This window comes from Haliaeetus albicilla, chromosome 25 (assembly GCF_947461875.1).
Source record: "Haliaeetus albicilla chromosome 25, bHalAlb1.1, whole genome shotgun sequence".
Taxonomy (NCBI): Eukaryota; Metazoa; Chordata; class Aves; order Accipitriformes; family Accipitridae; genus Haliaeetus; species Haliaeetus albicilla.
Genome location: NC_091507.1, coordinates 18,913,521 through 18,934,425, shown reverse-complemented (window position 1 = coordinate 18,934,425; position 20,905 = coordinate 18,913,521). Strand labels below are relative to the sequence as shown.

At 43.3% G+C, this 20,905-nt stretch overlaps 1 long non-coding RNA gene across 7 annotated transcripts in view; it reads left to right on the top strand.

Annotated features, from left to right (window-relative positions):
* LOC138681895 (uncharacterized) overlaps positions 1-20,651 on the top strand; it is a 36,618-nt gene extending 15,967 nt beyond the window's left edge. For all 7 annotated transcript variants that reach the window (XR_011322097.1, XR_011322099.1, XR_011322100.1 and 4 more), the window contains 3 exons: positions 6,491-6,576; positions 15,564-15,671; positions 18,896-20,651. This is a non-coding gene — a long non-coding RNA (uncharacterized lncRNA). The remainder of the gene's footprint in view (positions 1-6,490; positions 6,577-15,563; positions 15,672-18,895) is intronic.
* Positions 20,652-20,905: the final 254 nt, after the last annotated feature.

The window sequence follows — 20,905 nt, the reverse complement described above, 5'->3', positions numbered from 1 at the left end:
GCTGCACTTGGGCTGACTCCCTCAGCTAAAGGAAATACTGGCAATGTAGATAGCAGGACTTTCAGTGACTTTTTCTTTTTATCTTTTTTTTTTTGACGGCACCCATCCTTTAGCTTTTGTTCATTTGCTTTGATGTTTTCAATAGCTTTTTTCATTTAGAGAGAAAACAGCTCCTGCCCAAAACTAAATCTGCTTGCTAGATCTTCAGCGGATAAGCTCCCATAAGGAATGCCGTGGCCGTGTGAGCGCTGCATTACCCTCTGTTTAGAAAGTCCTGCCCTGATAACACGCACGGTGGCACGTAGGATGAAGTGGCACTACTCTGGGACTTGGAGGACCTGCCTCATGGGTGGGCAAGTCCCTGGGCATGCATGTTGGGCATCCGATGGACTTCCCTGCCATTGCATCGGGAAGAAAAGCCCGCTGGCTACACGAAGAAAGTTGCTGAGGACTTAACGGAGGGCAGGCGCCTTCGGTGCTTGTCGTGCGGTTAGGGGATGCTGTCCTAAAGTGAGGAGCAGAAGTAGATGATCAGGTCTGCCGTGCCCGGGGACGTGAACCGGTGTGAGGCAGAGGGAGGAGGAATCGCACACTCCTGGAAAGCAACAGGGAGAGTACCACGATTCTGCCCTCGCTGGCGTGAAAGTTAATGAGGAATGTGCTGGAATAAATCCATATGTGCTTCAAAGACACATCGGTGTCAAATTAGTGGAAAGGAGAGGGGGAATTCAGGCCAGTAAGATCTGCTGATAGGGTCAAGTGGCCTCCCTGTCCCTGGGTCTGCCTTTTGGAAACACAAACTGCACTTTGGTTTCACTTTTAGAAGTGTGAGCCAAATCGTGATGCTTAGAGAAAGCAAGAGGAGCGGAAGAAGATGGGAAAGTCCTGCGATCAGGGTGCGAGAGGATCACACCACGGTACAGGGACCTGAAGTTGAGGAAAAGCAAATTAAGCTTTTTCTCCGCCGTTATTTAGACAAAGGAAGTTAAGTCCCCATTTTCTTGTGCTTGAATAACAGTGTCCCTCTTCCGCGGTATAAAAGATCTCAGGTTCACACAGGAATGAATTAAGACTGTGGTACCAGGAGTAATTTCAAGTTAATGAAGAGACAGTGTATTTTGTATTATCTTTCCTCTTGTTTCTGATTGTCTTTTTTGGGGGTTGATATTACTGTAAGTAAATACATTTGTCTTTTGTTTCATTTTCCCCTTGTGACCTATTTCATTTAATTAGAAGGAAATGTATAATAGGAAATGAGTAGCATCACACTGGGCTCCATCCAAAGCCTGTGAAGTCATCAGGAATCTTTCCCGGGCTTTTCACAAGCACCGGATCCAGCCCAGCGGAAAAGAGGGGCTATTTCCACTTTATCTGGAAGAATGTGTGCTGCCAGTGTAAAAATATTACAGTCCTCGTTTTAAGATCTGGCCCAGATACCGGGGAAGGATTTTGCTACTGCATATGCCTCTCTGTGCCACATGTTCCACATCTGCGGCAGCACGTTAAAGGATAAAGGTTCCTAAAACCTTAACTCCGAATATACATATAAAAAGAAGATACAAATTAAGGAAAAGATAAAAGATATTGATGGAAGTGCAGGAGATGGTCTTTAACATGCATATTATTGACTCAATAGATTGTTACGGCTTCAGAGCTATTAGGGTCTGCTGTGTCAATGTGTACTCAGGGACTGTTTAATATGCAGATGGTTGACATGACAGACCGAAGCCATTACAGTCTATCATGTCAGGGGGGATACATGAATACGCACTTTGCCAACACCGTAAAAAGTCCCTTTAAAATACAGTTGCTCTGCATACTTAGCTGCTTTTTGAAATAATTTAATAGGTTTGGTTCTTCAGATGCCCAAAGACTGCAGAGTCTGGATTTATCAGCAAGAAAATTTATTTCCAAATTAAGCCATTTTCCATGTGGAATGTGCAGTCAGGAGGACAGGGTGTAATCTCAGATACGCAGCTCCTATCAAATCTTGTAAAATTAGCTACTGCACTTGTGTGTGTGTAGAAGAGATCAGAATCTATCTGGCGGCATGTGTCTTTTTGAAGAATATAGTTTTGTCTTTTTGAGGGGTAAGGGAGAATGTCGTCTCTTTTTTCATTCAAATAATCTTCAGTAGCAATTAAATAGCTTATGCTACCTAAGAGATCAGTTATTACAAGATAAGCAGCATGACAGTTTGGAAAAACTGAATAAGTCTTTGATTATTTACTAAGTTTTGATATCTGCTATTTGCCTCAAAATGCTAAAAAGTGAAGTATAAGATACAAACATGAAAGGCTCATTTGATCATCATAAGGAAAGGAATCAGTAGTTTTGCTTTTCTTTTCCTCAACAACTTATTTTTTATTAAAATAGCAAAGCCAAGTGTTGTGTTTAATAAGATATATTTTTTTCATTTGAATATCAAATGGAAAAATACAATTAAAATATTTCTGCTTTTACATTAGTTGTAGGCTATATTTCAACAACACATATATCTAAGAAGCTCGGCATACACATTTGGTATATATTAGATGCTTCTAGCAGATGCCCAGACCTCTTCCCCTGATTTTTAATGTTCTTTTTTATGGCAGCGATCCAGGGACATTTTAATTTGCAAGCCTGTGAACTTGGAAATAATACTTGTAGTGGGGCATTACATCTAGTCCATTCCCTCTAAGTTTATTGTCATGTGTCACCTCGCTCTGATTTGAGCTGATTTGCTGGACGGAGGCACACGGTGCAAGTCCGGCACAAAATTCACAGAGCAAAACCACTCTGCCTTGCGAATAATAGTTACTGTGCAACATTAGAAAGGCCTTTCCTCTTATCCGTGGGACAGCTGGGGGGCAAATCTTGCAAAGCGGTGCGTTTTCAGGCAAATGTGATGGTTGCTTTTCCAACGGCTCCTTTTACTGCCTGGTGCTAACGGGGAGACCATCGGGACGGTCGGGATGCGGTGGTGATGGGTAGGGCAAGTGCCAGCAGGTAGAAAGTGCGGAGAGGACTTTTCCCGTAGCCGTTTTCTGGGCCTTTGGTGAGATTTCTGCAGCGACACGGGAAAGCCAGGAAAAGCTTGGGGCAATACAGGGGTCCAGGAAAGCCCAGGAGGTGGCTGGTTCTTACAGCTGATGGAATTCACCCTGCGCTCCGGGAGAGGTCCCTAAGGGGAGATGCCTCTCCCTCTGCCGAGCGACCTCTGCAACAAGGAAAGACCAAGCAGGAGCCTGAGCAGCAGGAAAAACGTATCGTAGCCTCCGACAGCATCAGTGCTGGTGGGAAAGGTACGCTTTGGGGGGACACATCTGGTTCTTCTCCTTCCCCGGGGCAGCCCTGGCAGCTCCACGTCCCTCTCTGCGTACCCATGTGCAGGGAAACGTCAGCTGGAACAGGGACGTATGAGGGTGTGATGCCGAGCGCCGCGTTACCTGGTGCTAATCGATAAAGCGAAAATGTGGCTTTTTGACAGCGCTTGTGATTTTGACTATTGCGATGGTGTGCCATTTCTTTGAATGCAGTGCGCTTCTGTGCCCCATTAAAGCATGGCTGGCATCGCTTTCAACTATTCACAAATGCTGAGATGTTGAAAAATGTAACATTTACAAAAGATACATCTGGTGTATATTTACAAGGCTCAGGAATCATTTAAATAGTGCCTGTGCCATCACCATATTAGGAGAAAAGTTAGTCCCAGCCCCATATGTGAAACCAGTAGTCAAACGTGTGCTGGTTGAAATTCCACTGATATGATATAGTTTTTTGGGGTATTAAACGTGAACATACCATACTGGGTGTGATACCCAAATGAGCTAAGTATAGTCCGGTATAACATGTGTGATGATTGCCTACGTGCACCTGGTTCAAGCTATGTGGTCAGAAGAGGTTTATGGGTTTTGAGGGACAAATCCTTAATTTTTTTATTGAAGAAGAATCTTTGGCTTCTCATTGTGAAAGGTCATCATGTTTTTTCCTATTCTTCAATGAGAATTGTAAGACCTACCTAGGAATCGAGGAAAAAGATGTTGAACAGCTTCCTTTATATCACATAACATGTTGAGGACAAAAAAGTGTTTGCCTCCTCCTGCCAGTGCAATACCACTTAAGCTACGTTTGAAAACTATTTTTTAATTAATGCAATGGGTGGTGTTTTCACCACGCTAAGCCAGGAAATCCAAGGTAAACCAGATACTCCCTTTCTCAGTCACACAAACATGAATTAAGCATGTAGCATCAGACTTAATTTCAATTTCTAGGTCTGTAATTGAATCTAGCTCAATGCGAACTTTTTTTCTGCACCATCACATTGATATCTGGATGTTAGTGACATTATTTAAAGCAACAAATCAACCTATAGGACTGTGTTCAGCTATACTTTCTTTATGTCTTTTGACAGTAAATGGAATAAAAAAATGTTTCTTTTCTCTAGGGGCAGATTTGTTAAAGGGTTTTCATCTTTTGTCAAGATATTTAATCTTGGAATGTTACAAAAAAAATGCACGGTTTGTACAAGTGCAGATTTCTGCATGCACAGTTTGCCTGATTGCTAATTTGGATGAACACGCTGAGGCTTAACACAGGCAAATGAGAGAGGAAAGATAATTTTTGCCTATATCCTTCTGAGTCAAGTGTGAGTCCCTGGCCTCTGAGGGAAGCAGGTATCCACTTTTGGGGCTGAAGGCTGTCATTCTGGATCGCCCCATACATCAGTCCCAGTTCACACGTGCCAAAGAGAACAAACCCTAACAATGAGCTGTTGAGTGATGCCAGCAGAAATGAATGTTTCTGAAAGCTTCAGGGTTTTGGAGAAAGCAGCTGAAGCCGACTCCACGGCACTCACCGCTGCTGACTAAGTGAAGGAGGGTGAGATTTTGGCGAAAGCCTCCCACGTAAAGGACAATTTTGAACACACCTTTGTTTTCCGACGGGCTGAGTAAAACTGATATGGGACTATAGAATTAAGCCAAAATGCCCCATCATGTTATTTCCTCAGAGGGGTTCACTACAGGATGACCTATCCAAAATTATTAGTGCTCCTAGTGATGATTATTATTATTCCTGTTGGTAAGCCTGTAGCTTCCATCACAGTAGCGATCACGTGCTGGGATGTCTACTGCTTAGGACATCGTACACTTTTGGAAGTGGACGATTGTTTAATTGATAGGTTGTAAAGATGGGCTGACCTATTGCCTTTTCGTGTTTTGCTTTGCTTCAATTGCCTGGACTCTCGCGGCTCCTTAGCAGCTTTTCTGATCCATCACGTCAGGCTGGCAGCTGTGCCTCTGCACTTTGCCTGCCTGCCCACCGCGAGCCAGATTTTGATCTCAGCCTCATGGCACACGCTCCTCCCTCGCTGCCCTCTCACCGGAGAGCTGATTTTGCCTGCACCTCTATTAAACGGCTTGATTTTAATGGGAACAACTGCTTTCTCCCACGGGTCCTCTCAATCCAGGGCACTAGGTGTGCAAGGACAGAGGAGGGCACATTCCCAGATGTCCCTAGGTGTGTGCTACGCATCCGAGATCAGGCATCCGTGGGCTGAGCCCTCTACCCAACCCGGCGAATGGTCCCGCTCAGCACCGTGGCCATTTTCAGTTGGAGATATTTCCCCCACGCTGTGTAACTTCTGCCCTTACTGCGGACTCCCCGCTTCCCTCAAGCTCAATCTCTCTGTGGCATGCAGGCCCGCGAAGGACAGCATCTCGAATGAATAAACTCCATTTTTACATCGATCCGCCTGGAAAATAGTCCGCGGAGGTTTCCGCCCCCTCCCCAACACTAGGAAAAAATAATTGGAAAATGGTTGAAATCTTATAAGCAAATTTTCAAGAAGGAACAGATTTTTTTACTGCCAAGCTGTATAATAGGTGTTTTTGAGAGGTCGTTAACTTAACAGGGTAGTCAAAAACAGTGTTACACCCCACACTGCATCCTTCGTTAAGCAATTAAGTTACTGATAGGCTTTTACATTTATTTACCTTGATGGAAAGATATGTTTACTCAACCTGAGTACAAATCAACATGAGGAGGTGGAAGTTCAGAGTAAATTTGACTAATGATGTTGTGTTTTCATCCTTAAAAGAAAGAAAAAAAGCCTTCCTGCTTTTGATGCTATTTTATCTTCATTGGAAAGGATCCGAAATGATCCCAACTGTCATGTGAGCGCTCAGTTAGGCTCAGATCCTCTTTGATTGCAGCTGAACATCTCTCTCCGTTGGCTCATACCTTCCCTTATATGAACAGAGCGTACAGCACTTCAGGTTGTTTATTGAACAGCACTTTAACTCTTCCTCTGTGGATGCTCTCACGATTATATCTTTAAGCAAAATATGGGCTGCGGCCACCTTTGCCCGGGGAGACGTTAATGCGGCCGCACCGCTGATGTGAAGGAAGAATTGCCTCTCGGTTTCAGAATAACTTCTAAAATACAAACCTGACTGGTACAAGTCATATTTCTTTCAGTGAACCTTAATTATGTCTCCTTTTCTTTCAGGCTCACTCTGTTCTCCAGTCTTGTTACGTGGATTTCTCTCTCTCCAAGTAATTTCTCAGCATCCCCTTGAATGGCATCTACCGCACGTGAGCATCCTCCACCGTCTCTAAGATACTTTTGTTGGTTTTCGTTTTTGAACATTTGTTTTTTTGAGATGACATTGATAGACGTGAGGCCTAAGTCTGGAGATGTTCTGTGGGTAGAGCTCACATTTATTTCAGTATGTCGAACAATTTTAGGATCTGATCCATATTGAAGACTAGCACGGCGTAATGAGGCCCGGGCATATAAAACAATATGTATTCTAACACAGCTCACTCAAAACAAATATGTTGCCTCCTCTTCAGCTGGTATAAACAAACAATCTCCATTGTGTTCGGCACGGCTCTGCCACGCGGCGAGAGCTTGGCTTCCCAGTTCACGAAACAGCATCTCCATCCTACCGCACGGGTCCTCCCGCTGCAGACCCAGGCAACCCTGGGACTTAGGACGGTCCTAAAAGCTGACGTTAGGTCTGGTGTTAAGTCCTAAGGGCTTCGTGGGGAGAACTTTTCTCGCCACAGATATACTTGGAGGGAGTCTCGTTTCTGAGTTCCGTGCTCTTCAGTCAGACAAAACGGACTCTGGGTTGCAGGATGGTTTTGCACAGTGGGAAAGCAGAGGATCGGTGTAACAGTTTATGGCAAGATACCCTCGCGCTGACCCGCAAAATCTTCTCCTCTGATGTCTAAATTTCCTCGCGATAAAAACTGGCAGCCGCATGAAAAATTCGTGATGACTCGAGGTGGAAACATTAGCAGGGGCTAGTTCAAAACTCACGTGCAAGATTCATTGTCTGTGTGAAGTGCAGCGAGTTTGAACCCAGGTGTTCCTTCTGCGATTGAACTCAGAGTTTCATGCCGTTCTGCAAAACCATTACCCTCTCCCATAACTTGTGCTGGAAGCAGAGTGAGCTGTTTTGGCGCTGAAACGATTTCATTGTTAGGCTAAGTGTTACACAGATGGCATTCTTAAATGTAAAATTCTTTTTATGATTCTTTCGATTTCATATTTATTTCATTAGATCATTATTTATGTTAAAGAGACACCATTAATATGAAACGTGCTCAGCTTGAAAGAAAATGTTGAGAGGAGTTTCAGGTATCTGATCCTCAATCCTTTAGTTTTTGTGTTTTGCATTTTCCTATTTAAAATGTTTTTTTGTGTCTCTAGGTGCTATGTGACAGATCCACACAAACAACAGAGGGGAAAGAGCCTCACTTAACTGATTAGAGGAGAGAAGCAGTGAAAGGGAATATGCACAAAGCGCTGCCAAGTTCACAGAGCAAAGGAAAAGATAAAAAATAGAATCATTTCACCAATCTTTTTTTTTTTATTTAGAGTAATGTGAGGTATTTCTTATACTAGCAGCAGGGAAACAATTTTCAGACAAAAATGTGATTTCTTAATCAAGGGTCTCTAATTCAAAATATATTTATTTAATAAACAGTAATTATGATAGCTGCAACTACTCATTCATATCAATAATTCATTCAGAAGTAAACCATATCAACATATTAGCATTTATTTTTCCATTTAATAGGCTGTGATTTAAAATAAATGTAAATCGTCATAATCATTCAGCTCCATATGCTGGGAAAGGAAAAGTCACCTTAAACCAGATGCATATTGTGAAAAAAAAAAAAAGGGGGAAAGACAAGTTGTTCCAAAGAAACAGCATATGGGGGCGGATCTTAAGCTGGGGTAAAGATGCTCTGCTTTGTAGACGTCAACATGGCGAGGCTGAGTTACGCCAGATGAGATTCTGGTCAGTAATTTTGAAGAACTGGATGTTTTAGAGGGTTTTCCAGAGATACATATGATTCCTTCCAGTTTGAATCAGGAAAAGGCAATAAATATGATCAAGAAAATTCTAGTTGGAAGATGTTTGTGGGGAAACAATAGGCTGTTTGCAAGTCGTAGGTTGGCTCTGCGCGTGTATGTGCTTGCGTGTGTGGAGCTGTATTTATTTTTTCCTCTTGCTAGTTAGTTAGCCAAACCCTCTCCTAACTTGTATCCCTAACTACCCACCTTGTTTTGTCAGCTGACAGCTCCTTTTAAGCTCCCTAACCCATCAGCACTCCGGCAGCAAGCTCTGTTGAAAATCTTGCTTTCTGTCCCCGTCCGAGGTCCAGAGAGCGGCGCTGGGAGGCTGTGGAGCACGATCGCCCTTGTTAGAAAAATCTCTTTTTTTTTTGCTTTGGGCATAGGGAAAAAAAGTGATGAAGGGCTCGAGCCCCGGTCAGCATCTGCTACTGCTGCTAGAACATCTCAAGCACTTGGTGCAGATCTCTTCTCGCAGCTTTTTTTGTTGCTTTTTCTGTCGGTAGGTGAGGCCGGAGCCCGCGATGGGGAGCGGGCTGTCACCGCGCTGCCCGTTCCTCTCCCACGTCCGAGCCAGCGCCGATGGCACACCCTTCGGGTCTTGCCACAGCCATAGGGCCCTCTTGTCCTCCGATGAGCTCAGCAAAGCCCTTTTCCTCCCTCAGACAGAACGCCCTGTGTTCTGGCTGGGAAAATCAACCCGCGCACCCCTTCTTCCCCTGAACTCCGGCAGCGATGCTCTCAGGGGACGTCTCGAGGCGGTGGCTGCAGCTACAGTGCTGTGGGCACCGTGAGGGTTAACCCCCAAAAAAGGTGTTTTCACAGCCTTGCAGGTGAGTTTGGCCACCCGTGGAGTTATTCTGTTACTCTTCCAGGTGCTGTCCCACCACGTGTAGCTTGCGGTGCGCGGGGATGTACGGCCACAGGACAGGCGAGTTCAGGTGGTACCTGACTTTTGTTTTTTTCCAGTCTCTGCCATGCTTTGTGCTGTTAACGTTCCTCCAATAGTTTTTAAGGAGAAACGTGAGTCGTGTTGTTTAATTTTCCCCGTCCTAATAGAGAGGAGCCATGCTTTTTCCACAAGTTATTGCATTATTCCTCTCGCCGGTGTGGCTCTGATTTAGTGCTGGATGAAGCTCAAAAGGAGGATTAGTGTAGATATACTCCCATATGCTTGGATGCATTTCTGAACTGTGTCTGTACCATCCTCACTGCTTTTGATGGAAAAAGCTGGGCTATAAACCTGATGAGAACAGGCTTCCATGCAAGATGTTTAGTATTTCCTGCTTCCATTTGGGCCAGGAATATGGCACATCCACCCCCTTTTGGCCCTGCAGCTCTCGGTCACGGGCTTGCCTGAAATTCAGAAAATCACAGCGGCAGAAAATGAACAGGGGAATAAAAGGAAGTTGATTTCTCTCCACTTTAATAAAGGCTAGATTAGGGTTTAGTTCCAGCTTTGGCAGAAACTTAGCTGGGGGATGGACACAGGTAGAATGTTTTTATTTTAATGGAATTGGTTCATCCACTATTTAGATGGTCGCACTGGAGCGCGAGTCCATTTTTATGGTCCTGAGTAAAAGAACCTGTGCTGCTTTTTAAGAGCTGCACCTTCTGGGAAAATTAGGGCTGGTCGTAAAACCCTGACTGTATTGCATTCAAGCAAAACGGGAGCCCAAGAAGAGAAAGAAGAACAGAAAGAGCGAAAGAGAGAGAGAGGGGGCCTTTCCCAAAGGAAAGCTGCTACAGTGAGTTGTGCTACTCCTTGGTGTCACACACGGGGGCTTCGCTCTGCCTAATACCTCGTCATTTTTCTAGCTGGTAATCAAATCGTTAAATAGTCAAACCCCAAGCCACATTGAAATCGATCCTAAAGCTGCTGTTCTACTGTCATTTGGGGGCTTTCTCCTTCAGTCGTTATTTTTTAAAGAATTTCCCAATAGTGCCGTAATCAGCTGATCATTTTTGCCGATTCTCCTTTCTCCATTAGGAGGGTTCCTGAGTTTATGAATGAAAGGCTATGCTTTCTCAACCAAATCCTCCACTCCCCGCTCTGTTAGTAAACTCAAGTTAACTTACAAGATTTGACTGAAACCTCAGGCTCTGCCAGCTGGATGCTCGAAGAGTCCAAGCTGGCTAGGTAAAGAAACACCTTTTTCACATGCCCCGGCCCGGCTCCGGCGTTGCCCCACAACTTTCTTTAAGTACAAAGGCTGACATTGTCTGCAAGGAGCAACTCAGATTACGGCCCCTTCCAGCTGCGTTGCCCCTGACCCCGCTCCTGCCCCGGGCTGCCCGTGCTCTGCCCTCCCCGCACGCACGGAGCCTTCGGCTGCGACCCGCTGCCTGCCAGCGCCGAGCCTGGTCTTGAGGGTGGCCTTGGATGCATTTTAAAAGGCAGCGCAGACGCTCTGCGGGGATAACACGGAATGATTATTTTAGGGCAGATTTTCCCCGAAAAAAAATAATAGTTCTACATGCACGCAGTTTGATCTTTGCACAAAGGATTTAGAGAAGAGCTCACTTCTCTCTGTCAGTTACAAAAAAAAAAAAAAAAAAGCGTGCTGGAGGGATTTAGGGAAGTGTGCAGGCTAGAGGATAGTGGCAGACAAAAGGGAGTTTTTCTTCTAAGAACATCTGCACAGCTGGAGCTCTGGCAACGCTGCGGTTAGAAAGCCTAGGTGTTGCTTGGCTGGGGCAAGGGACAATGTCTGTTTGGCACCCTCCTGACTCGCAAATTTGGCCAGCGGTTCTTAGAGCAGTCCTCAGCCCCCTCCCCTGCCGTGTGCACGCAGACGTACACACATCGCTTTGCCATCAAATGCCTGTTTTTGGGAATCTGCCACCCTGGAGGTAAACTGTACGTAAATGATGTAAGGGTAAGGGTGGAGGTAGAAACTGTGATTCCTTTATATGCTGAAGTAGATGTAAAAGAGTGTCGTGGTTTAACCAGGACAAACAGGCACAAAGTTCACCTGGTCTCTCAGGAATAGAATTGCTGCAGTGGCTCTAGACCAGCACAAACCCAACATCCCGACTCCCAGATGCCCTGCAAAAATGTGCCTATAGCTCAGGGTGGAGAGACCTAACAACAGGTCTGCTAGAGAAACAGCGCTGGCAGCCTAGCATTGACCCAGCAGGATAGGAAAGATGCTCCCTTGTGGCACTTGCACCCCCAAAAGTCTTTCTAAGGTCAAGTAACCACCTACGAGTGGAGCACTGGCTAACTCTGTCCGATCTGCGTTGTGGTGTAAGGGAAACATGCGTGTGAGCCTGAAGTTGCTCAGGTTTTTGTCTGTCTCGGGCTGTTCAGTCATCTCTGCCCTTCCTGGGGAGCGAGTCCCAAATCCAAAGACGATCCTAACAATACAACCTGTGTGCCTGCCTTTAATATAGCATGTACTTAAAACTGAATATAAGCAGGGATGAGGCTTTAGATCTTCCTCAAATCTCAGTGTAACTTTGAGGTTGTCAGACAGTACTGAAGTGAGAGATCTGGAGTAGGAAAATTAGTGAACACAAAAGTCATGATATTTAGTCAGTTTATGCATTTTCTCCCTTTTTTTCACAAAACCTGCATAACTGGCGTGTAATTGTTTTGCTAAGTGAGCCTTGAAAGCAAAAGTCTTGATAGCTGTCACATATCTTCTTTGTAGTACAGTGTGTTGTCCTTAGAAGCTAATCAGTAGAACTTGCTCAGAAGAACTTAATCAGCAGAACTGAGCACATTGTCAGTGCTTAACAAATAATAAATTATAATAATAACAGCAGTTCCTTTTGACACAACCTATCAAACTTTTGCTTTATTTCCAGGAGTGCCTTACTTGCCTGTAGTTAGGATTTAACATCTACTGCAGCTCTGCTTACTATGGTTGAGAGGACTGGTGATAAGACCTAACAGGGTGGAAGTATTGATCAAAATGAAATTTTGACAAACGGCAGAAAAAGAATCCTGAGAAAGTTCTTGGACTGTTCCTTTTCACTTACCGGTGTTGCTTGTAAGACTTCAAAATTGGATTCAAGAATAGATTTGATCTGTTCAATTGTTAAAATGTAAAATGCTATGCTTACAAGTTAATAGGATCACATTTGAATTTCCTGATAGTCTCTTTTTTAAAAGACAGACTCATTAGGTTTTCCTTACAGAAAGATGAATGTATCCAGAAGCAGGTCTATTATTATTAATTATTTTTATTATAAGGAGCTTGGATAGCTCAGAGAGTTGTTAACATATCCGGGGCTATCACTTCTTTGTCACCGTTGTAATTTGGCCCAGGCTGGGAGTTACTGACAATCATTTCATTTTCTGATTGCTTGGTAGTTTATATGCAATTAGTTGGTGGGTTTTAATCACTTTCAACAAAACATATATCCATGTTATAAAGAAAACCACCAGGTCAGCTCTGAGCTGCCGCTAATTGTCACTGGCTTAAATGCAACCGTGTCAAGTTATCCCAGCTGAGGATCTGACCAATGATCACAACTGGCATTAATGAGCAGATGTGTTATCAGACTCCGCGGAGATGCCCCGGGTTGAGTGACAACAGAGGCGCTGAGCCGCCGCGGCCGGTGGAGCCATGCCAGTTTGGCAGCTGACGGCAACAGCGCCCGACGCCGGCAGGTAGAAAGTCCAGGTCGCCCTCGACGGAGGCACGGTGCTGGCTTCTGCCGCCTGTCCCCACGCAGAAGGAACCCCAGAGCCCGAGGCGGCCGGTTGTATTAAAAAACAAGCAACACGAGGCACCTGGGAGGGAAGAGGAGGAGGATGCTCCAGCGCTGAGCTGACGCATCCCTGGAGCCGCGTATGCACGCGAGATTGCGCTGCTGGCGCGACGCGAAAGCCACCGGCAAACGTGTTGGGGCTCTGTCTTTTTGGGGTTATGCGTGCGCCGTCTGAGCTGGTACTGTAATGCCGGTTGCGTGTGTGTGACAGAAGAGGGGATCCTAAAAAGCAGTAGCATTTCACAGGGGCAGCTACTGATGCCTGCAGCGCTCTTATAGCTGTAAACTAGGGGTTTGGACCATGACAAGAGACATGTCTTGAGCAGGTCGTGCAGGTGAATGAAGAACAGGAACGTGACAAACTTGAGAGGCTGCACCTTTACCAGGAGAAAGGCAGAATGCACCACCCTCCTTCTGCTTTTATCTGAGTGCCGTGGGGGTTAAACCCAAACCAATAACCCGTGCAGATACTCCTTGCTCAATAGCAGCCACCTCCTTTCTCATGCCCACCTGCCACCACGGGATGGTGGAAAGGAACAAGCTGCCAAATTAACCGTGTGGGACCTTTGTAAAGATTTCTGGTCTCTCAACGTTCACAGGACAAACCTGGACCACAGGTAGCTCAATCTGTTCAGCTACTGGCAGTTTCAAAACTGACACAAGTTAACTGACCCCATATTTTTATGGTGCACTGGGAAAAAATTGCTTTTCACTGTGAGATTTTTTGTTGTAACCCAGGAAAGGAAAACAGCAGGAGAGTGAGAGTTAAACAGTGCTGGGAACGGAGAGGTCTTTAGGCTGGTCCCAGGCCTGTGACCCAGCTGATGCAGAATATCTGAGGAAGATGCAACAGTAATCGCCACCTGCAAAACCTCTGCCACCCTTTCTGCCCATTTCTCCTGCCATTTTCAGCAAGATATGAAAAGATGTTTAGGCACCTATTTGCTGTGACAAATCTGGGTCCTTCTCTGGATAGCCATCTCTGGGCCCAAAGCCACAACAGGAGATCACTGAGACTTGTGTGGGATACAGATGTCCAAGTCCAGGATCGCAATCCACACCCCCCTAAGTTCATCACCTGCATTTTTGCCAATAAAGACCTTAAGGCACCTAAAATCCTTCTTCTGCTCGTGCCTCTTGGCCAGGCAGTCACCAGCTCAGCTGAGCTGAACTTCTCAGCAGCTAATCCTGATTCACCTCCTCAAACTGTGCGTTGCTTTGCTCACATGTCTACAAAGAGTGACCTGGCAAAGCACATGTAACACACGATCAGGACGGAGCAGTACACAAAGTACAGCAGCTGCCTTCGCCGTCATTCAAAGCAAATGCCTTCAAAGTCCACCTGAGCTTCAGGGGGTTCAAGCCTTTATCTCTTATCTGCAAAGAGAGCAGGAACCCTAGCCAGGAAGCTACAAGCTAAATATTCATGGGGGAAGATATTTTCCATACTTCCTGCAGAAGTGGTGCTGATACGCGTAAGGTTCTCTGGGAGGAGTTTAAGGCAATAAGGTGGAGGATAAGATACCTTCTCCAGCCCTCCTCTGCTGAATTAGCTGGCTCTACACTTAGCTGTTTTGGATTGGAACAAGATAGAGGATCTTGTTCGGTATACTCATTGCTGCGTAAGGCGTTTCTAAAATACTGGCTTCGCAGCCTAATGAAAATACAGTGATTTTTCAGAAAAATCAGTAGAACATATCCTCAAAGGATATACAGACGTGATGATTATTGGAGTTTTAATTAAAATAGCAGGTAAAATAAGTATTATGTTGTGTTATTATTTGTAAGATAACAACAGAATAAAGGTGCCCATTTCTTTCTCGAGTGCAATTTTCTAAATGAAAAAGTAAACATTAATATCTTCAGAGATCTTACTGATCTTGTACGATAATTTAGAAAAATATCTCTATTAAGGATAGTTATATATGCTTTTTGTTGGAAATGCAATCACCGGATATGCACATAGCTGCAATCTGTAGACAGATTAAGTAAATTAAATCACTCAATGTCTTTTTTCAATAGCTCTAAAGTTAAAAGTAATTTGCAAAGAAAATACTCAGTTTCAATTGGTTTGTAATATCTGTTAATGATCTTTGGAAAAATTTCTGATAACATGCAGGAATTCCCTCAGGGACAGGGTTGTGAATAAGTGGATTTTTTTAAGTTTGAGATGTCATTAGCTAGTGATTTCTTTGAAGTAAAAAGCTGTTACAGAATAAATTGCAGAGGTATACAAGTGAACAGGACAATCATTTTTATGAATAATATACATTTTTTCCACTGTGTTTTCTGCTCCCAGAGAAATAATTTACAATCTAACTTGCTATTACAAACATCGTGGAACCACAACTGCATGTGCATTTTGTGCTTACATGATGTATATGCTCTGTCTTTATATGAAAGTACAGGTTGCTGGTGTAAAACTGCTAGTAAGGAGCTGATTTGCTCCTTTTAATTTTTTTTTTTCTTTTCTTTATTCCTCTGGTAGATAACTTTTCCAACCCACAAGGCTGAAGCAACTTCTCATAGCTGAAATGACTCCAGCACAGCTATTCCCTGATTTCTTGTGGGGCCTGTAAGATGACTGAAGTTCTAGGTAAGCGCAATCATGGAAAAAAGGGCCTCTGTTCTCTTGGTACCTTGTCAGCATTCACATCTTTTTAACAGTTCAGAAGTGAACCAGATATCTATCATGCATCACCACAATAAGGTAACGTTTCTCAGGACGAATGAGATCTCCTGGTCTCTGCCCCCATCTGAGGACATCCCAAGTAGAAAAGGGTGCCAGGGGCATCGATAGCCTACACCTGCAGATGGAGAACATCGTCCTGTACAATTCAGCCCTGGGCAGTTGAGGATGGGCCTGATGGCTCCATAGGCTCCTGTGGGTGGGTCTGGGTTTAGGCAGGGACTGGGGACAATCTGAAGGGGTGCTGGTCTGGGTGACGGGGCACTGGGACTCCAAGGTGTGCTGTCACATAGGTCAAAAGATAAGGCTAGTTGCAGCCATTGAGCCGTTGGCTTCCTCACCTTCCTCCAAACCTCTTTTGCCCAAGACCTTATTGATCTTGGTCTGCTTTTTCCCGATCTGCAGGCAGGGCTGTAAGGCACACCAAGCTAGCGTGAATATGACTGCTGCCTCCAGGGTTCCCACACAGGGTTGGAGGAGAAAGGATTTGCCATGGATGAAGATGCCTTCCTGACCCTGTCCATTGACTGGCATATGCCAAGGACCGCTGGGATGATTAGACATTATTACATAATACCAGCTAGTAAAACTCTCACAGACTTTTTTTTAAGGCTGGGAGCAACCATTATTATCATCCAGTCTGATCTGCTGCATAATACATGCTACTGAATTTAACCCAATCTGAACTTTGTGTGAAGATTTGCTTTTATGCCTGAAAATGCCTCCTCATTTACAAATATGATGCTGTTTTTCTCAGTACTATCCGTGCAGCAGCAAGTTCCATTAATTAACTGTACATTGTTTGGAAAAGCAATACCTCTTATCCGTTTGAAATTTGATACCTCTTCGTTTCACCTTGCAGGATAGGAAAGGTTTGGTTTTTTTCCTTTGCTGCTAATTAAGTCGGAAGATCATGAGATGAAGTGTTATTTATATTATAGTCATGCTTAAGTAGAGCTCTGACAAAGCCTGGGGATCCCATCGCACGAAGTGAGGGAGACTGTGCAAGTCCTTCAGGGCTGAGACTATTTGAATAGACAATTGGGACAGTTTTGAGGAAGCTGAGTGATTTAACTGAAAACATTGCCAGGCAAGTCAGTGGATTTGTCCCTCTGAATAACCTATGTTTTTCTGAAAAACTCATCTAAAGTTTGAAAGAAAGGTATGGAAAACTGAAGTTTCTAAAACTGAGACCAAAAAAATGAGTTTGGGATATAGTCAGCAAAAGAAAAAAGGTGTTGCTAATATGTAGCTCTACGTCCTGTCCACTGTCACATTGGCCTCCAGTGGCTGAAAGTCCTCCAAGAGAACAGGGTACATTGAGGAAAATATCAGCAATGTCTGCTTCATGCAAGGGCCCAAAGCCTTCCAGAAGAACTGCTAGGGTCCAAGGACATCTTCTAGATTGTCTCAGGCAACAGTGTTTGTTCCAAGTTTACGGAGAAGGTTCGTGTATGATTTGCAGTTCCATGAGGGTGAATCTTCCCTGAGAGTCATGTGTTCTTTATCTCTTCTCAAGAAATTTCCCATCCTTTTGACTTTTATCATTTTTATTGCCATTCTCTGGACTTGTTCTATTTCTACTTTCTTTTTTTCAGGGATGAGGTGACCAAATTTGAAGACAGTATTCAAAGTGAGGATGTGCCACTGATTTATATAATAGCATTATAATATTTTCCATATTATTCTCTAAAACTCTTTTCTTCATACAAACCCCATAAGATTCTTTTTAATTCTTTGAACTACAGTGCCTTTTAACATCTGTAGTTTACTCTGATCAGATTTTGACAAAGGAATAAAAGGCTCCATTTTTCACATAGAATTTTATTTATTGTTTGAACTTTAGAGAAGAAATTGGTTAACTCACAATTTAAAATTCTTGGCAATGTAGACCATTGGGCAAGGATTTCATTGTCAGCCCTTCTATACTTTCTGTGGAAATGTGTGAGGCTGAAAGTCGGTGTACAAGGTCTTGGCTCAGTAGGCTTGTCTTTTCTTATATAAACACAGCCAAAGACTTAATTTGGAGCTGCCAGCATCCCTAAAGATGTCAGAAATGTTCACTGCTACCCCCTTCCTGACAAAACATGCCGGGGCCATGCATTTACGTGCCGTTTCACCAGGACCACGCACACGTGCAAGCGGTACCCGAGTTCCGCGGTCTTCTGCTTACTGTACCGCACACCACGCCAGGTCAGGGGAAGACCCCTTTGAAAATGAGGCACTCGATGACTGCAGAGGGTGAGGATCTTGCTCTTGTGTCACAGCTGGGCGTTATGCCTTCATCAGGGTATTAGAAAAGGCTCAGGGAAAACAGTTACGTCTTTTCTATTGCCTAAGACACTTCCTGCAGCTACTGCCTTTCCTTAGAGTTACCAATCCAAGTGCTGACCCTGCCTGACCCTCCTTATCTTGTAAAAGCTGACAAGATCACAGCCTGAAGCAGTATAGCCACAGGCTCAATACTGGCTACCAAAATGTCTGTTTAGTATTTTCAAGAAACGCTGCTCTAAAGATTTACAATACCAGCTGCTAGATATATGGACAACACCAACACAGAGCCCTGACCCCTGAACATTCAGCCCCACTTACACAGAAATTTGTGCCTCTCAAGGGGCCAACACTGAGCTGCCACAAAATAGTGATTCCCTGCCTGCAAGTGAGCTGGAATTTAAGCATCATATGGTTACATACACTCAGATATTGGGTAAAAGTATTTGAAAACTACAGCCTTGAGTTCAGAATCCATTGTTAGCTTCTTTCATCAGTTGCATTACCACTTTAGCAAAAGAGCAAGCTCTACCATTTCTGTGTAATATATATATATATTTTTAGTTTAGTCTAGAGAATCATCTTAATTCTTCCGTGACCAAAGCAGTTTTTCATCAGAAGTTATTTTTAGATGAACTGTAAGTTTCTTCCCTAGCAAACATTTTACCTCCACTGTGTAAAAGCAAATGCACATTTTCCCAGATATCTCTAAGGATAAACACAGGTTTAAATATCCCAGAAATATTAAGAGACCGATCTGGTTTAGTTGTATATACATTCATACACAACATACATTAATAGTTCTTGCAGAGTGGTGTTTTGTTTTGGGTTGTTTTTTTTTTTTTTTCTTTTCTTTTTAGAACAGCAAAGACATGGAAAAGGCATTGAGGTCCTATTGCTCCTGTCGGAAATTTCTGCTGACTACAGCATGAGTTGGATTTGGCCCAGAGAAACCAAATACACACAAGTAACAATGAGTTGGCCATACAAGCAAGGAAAATCACAGATAACAGGTGCACACGAATTAGCAATGTGCCTTTTAGGTCATCCAGTACAGCTCCCTGACACCGTGAGATTGTTTCCTATGGCATATTTTCGGTTGTTTTGTGTGCCTAGATTAAATGTCCTAAGTGATGCCATGTCCCTAGGGAGAGATTGTGCTGCCTAGAGTATCTTGTTGTCAGAAGTTTTTTTCCTTTCTTAACATCATCATATTTCTCCTAGTTATGTCCCTTTGCAAATCTCCCTCTTTTCCTTCATTGATGCTATTTTCCTCCACTATTTTTTAACTAGCGTGATGTTGTGTTTATTTAGCATTAAGCCAGCCCATAGCTATTTAGCTCATTTAATCTTCCCTAACAAATCCGTCCTTCCAGTCTCCTGGTTATTCTTCCTCTCCTCTTGTCACACTCCTGCCTGTCGGTATCTTTTTTAGTTATAGGATTTTGAAGATGTGATGCATTTCTCTGGACTGATGACAGATCTGGTATAGAGCTGAGCACCCTCAATGTCTTCCCACTGAAAAACCATCCTGATGTGCTCAGGAGAAAGCTGCCAGGGTTCTGGACAGACACACAGGTAGAGTATCTTGCCCAAACCACCTCCTTGGTGCCACTTATTCTATTGGCCAACTAAACCGTATTAAAACAGTTAACCTAGTAGTTCAGAAAACAAATACATGTTGTTACAGATTTATTTTATTTCTCACAATGTTAGGACATAGAATAGCACAGATAAAAAGGTCTTTGTTGCTGCTGCTGAGATTTTCTAACTCTTGGTCATGGACATCACAGTCTAAAATTATGGAAAATGTCATCTTCCTTAACTGTATCTGAGTGTTAGGAGAGTACATTGTAGAAAGTAATTATATACATAGTCAGAAGCCTAGCTGTTCACTTCAGGCAATAAATTTTGATCAACAAACAACACTCCTTTAGTGCTAAATGAGATCTTGGTTGTAATTGAATGTCTTTACCTTTGTGTTCTGTTGGATTGGAGGAATATCATCTTAATCTGCTCTCTTTAAATTTTCATTAAGGAACGTTTCAGCTACCTGCAGCCTCATCTGATGATGTTTAATGATATCAGCTAGCTCGGTCTTCCGTGCACCAGCAGGGGCTTCTTTAAATTGGTCAAATGTACGGAACATTGTTTTCAAATTTAATGTACTTGGAATCAACCTTTTAAAATAATGGCATCTCTAAAGTCAGTTTATAGACATAGTGCACACACATACATGCATGCATTTATACGTGCATGTGTGCGTATGCATATATATATGTGCGTCAGTGCACACATATATACAGAAACGCTGATCCTATTCACCTTCTTGAAACCATTTCAGCTAGTATTAACATAAATGTGCTGTTAAATTGGCAGTGTTATACATTTTTGTTGGAGTTTACTTCTGTAACATAAAATCGGAAAGATAAGCTGTGAAACTCATGCAGCTGATGACATAATGCTAGGATCTCGTGATGCTGAATCTCATATTTCTAGGAGTGTGGGATGGATGTTCCTTGCTGAAATAATTATACTGCCTATTGCAATATATGTTTCCTTGTTTTCATGTGGGCACTGAGATGTCCAAACCATTAAACGCATATGGTATAATAAGTCCTGTGTTCCTTATTTATTCTAAAGAAGGCATTAACTTTCTATGGTTGTTTTATTGTATAATAAAGCCAACTACTCTAAGAATCTGTGACAAACATAGCAATAATCTGTGACAATATGCATATTTACATTTAATAATGGTGTCCAAATGTACATATGTGCATATAAATATGCATGCATATATATATATATATATACACAAACACACATAAAGACACATGTACACAAATTAAATGGAACCAATTAGAATGTGG